The sequence below is a fragment of the Elephas maximus genome, chromosome 1, assembly GCF_024166365.1.
Source record: "Elephas maximus indicus isolate mEleMax1 chromosome 1, mEleMax1 primary haplotype, whole genome shotgun sequence".
In the NCBI taxonomy this organism is placed as follows: domain Eukaryota; kingdom Metazoa; phylum Chordata; class Mammalia; order Proboscidea; family Elephantidae; genus Elephas; species Elephas maximus.
In genome coordinates this window covers 39,813,494-39,819,732 of record NC_064819.1, presented here as the reverse complement: position 1 = coordinate 39,819,732, position 6,239 = coordinate 39,813,494, and the positions used below count along the sequence as shown (strand labels likewise).

At 44.7% G+C, this 6,239-nt stretch overlaps 1 protein-coding gene across 5 annotated transcripts in view; it reads left to right on the top strand.

The window, feature by feature from the left end:
* The first annotated feature begins 422 nt into the window (after positions 1–422).
* The window catches only part of EXOC2 (exocyst complex component 2), a 313,056-nt gene continuing 307,239 nt past the window's right edge, over positions 423–6,239 (top strand). For 2 of the 5 annotated variants that reach the window (XM_049882080.1, XM_049882088.1), the window contains exon 1: positions 424–575. The gene's annotated coding sequence lies outside the window, so the exon portion shown is untranslated. Of the gene's footprint in view, positions 576–6,239 lie in introns of all 5 variants that reach the window. The other 3 variants (XM_049882096.1, XM_049882116.1, XM_049882107.1) reach the window with 2 other exon arrangements.

Sequence of the window (6,239 nt, the reverse complement as noted above, 5' to 3'; positions counted from 1 at the left end):
GGCCAGGACCGCCAATTCTGCCTTCTGCCTACTGCCCCCGGCCCCGCCATCACCCTGGTCCGACCGCCATCCTTTCTTGCCTAGATCCTGCAGTGGCTCCTGAGGGCTCTCCCTCGTTCCTCCGCCCAGACTGCTCCGGCAAGCAGGGGGTGGTGGGAGTCTCCTCTGCGCTCCAGTTTCGCGCGCTGTGCTTGCTGCTGCTGGGCTTCGGTGGTCCATCATTCCGAGTTTTCTGTCTGTACACAGGAACTCGCCCTGAAATTCTGGTTCCTGAGGAGGTTCCCATGTGTATCTGGGCCTCTCAGAGCCTTCATAGGGCCTTCGAGCCCCGCCCTGTCCGCGCATCGAGGAGTCGGCGATCGACTGCCGGGCGCATCGACGCGGTCGGTGCTCGAGTGGGCAGAAGTACAGAAGCTGTCTGCGCTTGTGTGGGCGGAAGTGCGGACGCCTTCAGCGTTCGTGTGGGCGGAAATGAGGCGGTGGCCGGGAGAACTGCGGGGCTGCCAGAGCCCAGCTGGGCCTCTGGTTTACTGGGCGTAGCGGGGACCGGCCCGGTAACGGCCGCTGTTCTGCAGGTACGTTTGAGCGCATGGCCTTCGGAGGATGGCAGTTCGGTGCTGAGGGCGAGTCAAAGTAGGGGAAGGCGGAGGGGCGGTCGGCGCCCCTGGGGTGGCCTCCGCCCACCAGGCTCCCGCCCTTCTCGCCTCAGAGGAGGCGGGTGGGGGCTGAGCTGAGCCTCTTGACGCGTCCTCTCTCTCCGTCAGCGTTTGACTGTGGTGAGGCAGGCGCGGCCCTCCGCCCTGTCCCCACCTGCGCCTTTCCCTTTGGCACCTGGCAGGGTCTTCAGACGTTCCCTACCCTCCACTCCCAACTCTCAGTCGTTAGCTTCCCGAAAGTAAATCTGCAGGAGGTTGAGGCTGGTTGTAGTTAGCCTCATTGTTTTTAATAACCACTCCCCCTACCCCAACTGATGGCGCAGTGGTTAAAAGATCGGTTCCTAACCAAAAAGTCAGCAGTTTAAATCCACCACGCGCTCCTTGGGAACCCTGCGGGGCAGTTCTGCTCTGTCCTATAGGGTCGCTAAGAGTTGGAATCGACTGGACGGCAAGGGGTTTTCTCGCCAACTGATTCCTTACCATTTCTTGTCACTGAGCAGTAGGTGAGGTTAAGTGGTGGTTTGCTCTTGATCTCAGAAACTGAACGTTAAAATACTTCTGAGAATTTACTGGTGAAAAGTGAACGTAAGATGTGTTTTGCTTAGGTATACATCAGTTTAAAGCTATACCGAGCACTTAATAGGGGCTTCTCACTGTTCGAAGCGTTTTACACGTATTATTAACTGATTTAATTCCCACAACAGCTCCAAGGAATAGATGTTGTTGTATTATCCCAATTTTACAGATGGGGAAACGGCAGCTCGGAGTGGTTAAATTACTAGCCTGAAGTGACAGAGGGCTGTGCTTGCTACGCAGACCCCGCAGTGAGGCTCTAGAGCCTGCACACCTAACCGCTGTGTTACTCTTTAAGCCTGGGGATGCTTCACCTGCTATCTAAAGGTTTTGTGAATACACACTTTTCTTAGTTCCAAGAACCTGGTCTTTATGTGGAAATAAGCTGTCTTTAATTGCTAAAAGTCAGTTATCCTAATAAGTATCGGAAACTTGTTTAAATTTGGTATCTTGTGAATCTGTGAGTAGACTTACAACCCACCACTAAGGAAAACTTTAAAAAATATTTTTAAAGTCAGTCACACCTTAATTAAATCATTTGGGTGTGCTGAAAAGCCGTGGAGGCGCAGTGGTTAAGAGCTACAGCTGCTAACCAAAAGATCGACTTCCACCAGCTCCAGTCCACCAGCTGCTCCTTGGAAGCCCTATGGGACTCTGTCCTTCAGGGTCCCTAGGAGTTGGAATTGACTCCACGGCAGTGCGTTTCGTTTTAATTTTTTTTTTATATTGAAAAACTAGTTGTGTGGATCCGTTTCCCAAAGCGTAATACTTTGTAAATGTTACTGTAATTCTGGCCCAGACTTTGTGCAGCTGACTTCTGTAATGACGAAAGAACTGAAAGCCCGGAGCTTCCAAGGATGAGCTCATGTATTGAAAGTTGTTCATTTCAAGAGTGGTACTAGAGGATGATGTGTGCTTAGTACTTAAGTGTTCTCTTCTGTTTGGCTAAGTAGAAACATAGTAATTTTAAGCAGAGAAGCAGAAGATTCTCCCAGTGAAACCCGAACTCCTAGAAGTTTCAGAAAAGGATTTTTTCTTGTTTAGCATTTAATTTTCTGTACTGAGTATCATTTCTAAAAGGTGATTATTAAACTAATAGGTTAAATTTCATTCGTTCAACAAATATCTGAGAGCCCAGTGTGTGTGAATCTTCTGGGAAATGAAATTGGTCCTCGAAAACATATACAAAGGCAGTTTTCTTCTAATAAAGAGCTTTTGAAGTTTTTAACGTCAGACTGGCAGGATTAAGAACATAAAAAATGGTAGTTACACAATTAGTCTTTTAGTTATTTTTCACCTATTCTCCAGCTTGTTCATGTTCACCTAGCAGGGTTTTTAGTGCAGCACCTACCACATCCTAGCTGCTTAAATGTTTGTTGTTTGGGTGAGTTTTAGGCCACTGTTGAATAGAGAGGACTTTGAAATTTAATGGAATGGGAAATAAGGTTGACCACCCTGCTAAGTAGTATGCTAGAATGTCCGCTGTTTTCAGACCCTGGGGAATATATTCATGGACCCCTCCCCTCCCCAACTGCTTGCTGAAGTTGTTGTATCATAGTGTTCAGTTTTAATCATATGAAACATAATATGGTTGTTCGTTTAAAGAATTATTATCGATACAAAGACACAGACTTAAAAAAGTTAATTGTAGAGAAATTATGAATCTTGAGACTGTGGACATCCCCATATGCATCCTTGGACCTCAGTTGGAAAAATACTGAGCCAAAAGGTATTTTGGCTTAGAAGTCTAGAGAACCACTCCCTGCTCTTTGCACTTCTCTGGCCTGCTTTGTAGCATTAGCCGAGGTCTTAGCCTCTTCCTTTTTCTAGTATTCAGAGAATACATAAAACTAGATTATTTCTAAGAATTCTTCCTGCTTTGAAATTTTCCAGCTCAGTGAACCCTGTAACCGTTTAGCACTTATCCCTGTATTGTCTTAGGGGCTGTAATTATTTACTTGGTGCTTATGTATCTGCTGTTGAATAGGAAAATTAATAACAGACATCTTTGATTTGATTTTAAGGTTTTCTTATTTACAAAACCAAGTATTAGCCATAAAAAGCCTGACCCAAACTGCAAGAGCCTGCCAGAAGCTGCTGTACAGCAGTGTAAATTTATCTTATCCTGTCAGAAAGGATAGCTGTCACGCCATTACTTCCTAATTTAAATCTCAAAAAATCTCATGGCTGCAGGCAGATGGAGGGCCAAATTATTAGCAACCGTGCTAGAAGTCCCTGATATCAGTCGATCTCAGTAAAAGGGGGAAGGCAGAGTTCAATCGATCACGTAAAGATCAGTCAATTGTTGATTTAGATTTCTCTCTGCTCTTCTCTTTATAAGCCTCATTGTACCTAGTTTCTTCCAGCCGTTTTCTTTTTCTGGTCTCCCTATATGCGTATAGAATAACTGCTCAGAATAAACCTTACGTTCAAGGTTCGGTGAGTTTTGATTATTTTTAACACTGCCATAAGGCTGAGCTTGTCTGGGACAGGGATTGTTGCGAGTCACTTTTGTATCTCTCCATCTTAGCATATGTTTGACACGCACATTAGGAATGGCATAATATTAGTGTGAATTCAGAAGGGGGATTTTTGCCCTCTCAAGCAGCTAAGAACTAAACTCTAATATCGTGTATAATACAGCAGGAATTCAGAAAAGGGAAGGCTCTGTTTGAGTTAGAGCCTTGGGGAAGGCTTCAGTGGACAGGTAAGACTTTGATGGAAATGGCTCTGCAGAGAGAAGGCATGTGAGCATTGCTTGGGTGGCACAGCACAAGCCAAGGCCCAGAGGCTGATATGTTAGTGCGTTTTCGGTTGTGGAGTGTCTTGAAGATCAAGGACAGAAGCTTGGAAATGATTTATTAAGCAATAAGCGGCTATTGTAAATCAGATTTTCTTCTGGAAAATTGTATTAGGCTTCCTCAGAAGCTTCACGAACATTTTTTAACTTAATCCTGTAGGTAGCATTTAAGATTGGGGCTGGACCTTACTGTTTGCTTTGTTTTTGTTTTTGGGTTTGGTAATTGTTTCTACTTAATATTTTCCCCTTATAGTAAAGCTTGCTGCTAATAGTGGAAAGAACACTGGACTTGGGGACTTAGGAAACCTGGATTTTAGTTTGTCAGAATGTAAGCTGCACAAAGCCAGGAATCTCAAGCACCTAAAGGAGTCCCTGACACATAGTAAATATTCAGCAATAGCTATGCCGTGTTGAATGAGTTCTCCCTTTGCTACTTCTAGCTGTGTTGCTTTTGGCAAGACTGTGCCTTACTTTCATCTGTAAGCTTTGATGAATTTTTTAAGGTCTCTTCCAGTTACAAAGATTTGTGATTTTGGAGAGTAGCGTAACTTTTCTTGTATGGTAATATTACTGAAAAACAAAACAAGACAAAAAACTAGAAATTTTTAGTTTTGGTTTAATTTTAATGAAAGCCCTATGTGACTGGCATGATGCATGTCAGGGCCTCACAGGAATCACAGTTCCTGCCAGATGGTTCATTTGAAGAGACTATAAGTAGAGGGACTGCTTGCTGAGTTATGGGCAAGGCTAAGGAGCAAGCTAGGGACAGTGAGGTGCAAAGAGAAACTGACAACAACTGTGGGGGCAGAAGGAGAAAGTGCAGCCTCAAGAAGAGGAGTGGACAGTGCTCTGCCACAGATAAGGCAGTGAGATGGGGGCCAGACTGAACCACCCTAATCTTGAGGCTGCTATACTTCTGAAATCCAAAGCTCAGACTTCCTGCTCTTTGATTACAGTCTCTTTCACTCAGTGATTTCCGCTACACCTGCTCTTTGACTTAGTCACTAGTTCCCTGATCTTCAGAGTGTGCTCAGGAAGATCATTGCCCTTTTGTAGTGTCTGGCTGGCAAACTCAGTGCTAGATGATCTCAGCTCTCACCTTTGATGCTTGGACTGGGTTACCAAGACTTGCTGGAGAAAATCATAGTGATCTAGATCCGTTGTTGTGTGCCGTCAAGTCAGTTTGAGCCTTTAGGATAGAGTAGAACTGCCCCATAGGGTTTCTTAGGCTGAAATCTTCAGGTCTCTTTTCCCATGGAGCTGCTGGTGGGTTTGATCTGCTACGTTTTGGTTAGCAGCTGAGTGTTTAACCATTGAGTCACTAGGGCTCCTGATCCACATCTGTGCCCCTGTAAACCCACCGTCACGAGTCTGTACTGGGGTATGACTCTTCAGTGCTTACTCTTGTTCTCTGCAAAAAAATCTTTTAAGATTTTTCAGTCTTCTCAAACCTCTCATCCTATCAGGTTATTTTTTTTTTTGAGAAATGCGAGGTGCCTGAGGAGAGGCCCTTCACTCTTCCTGGCAGTCGCTCTCCTCCCGAAGTGCAGTGGGGAGCTCAAGCCCACCCCAGGCTGATCTCTGGATCCGATCCACCGCAGCTTCTGCGGGACTTCACTCAGTAGTTTATCTCTGGTCTTTCCTGTATCTTTAACCTCCCTACTACAGGCTCCTTCCTGTCAGCACTTAACATGCTTAGACAACTGCAATAAAGCAAAACAGAAAAACAACAGCAATACAAAAAGACAATCCTCCTTTGATTTCACATTTCTCTGTTAAAATTCTTTGATTCTTTGAAAGAGTTCTTTATGCTTAACTTCTGCTCACTCCTTACCCCACTACTGTCTGGTTTCTGGATCCGTCACCCTAGTGAATGCCAAGGTCACCAGTGGCCTCCTCCTCCTCACAGAATCTCTTCATGTACTTTTCCCCAGCATTGTGCCTGGGATCTGGGGAGTGCTTAATAAATATTTTTGTGACCGAACAAAATCTGAGAGTATTTCTTTGTTCAGAATCCTAGTTTTATTTATATCCCTGTGTTTTTCTAAGGAATTGGAGTCCGACGCTGTCATCTTCTAAGGTGTTGAGTGACTAGTCTGTATATCCCAAATCTTCTTGATGGACTAAACAAGATAGAAATGAATTTTATTAGATAATGATTTTGTCATTCTTGTTTAGGTAATGTGTCTTCCTGAAAACAAACTGAACTT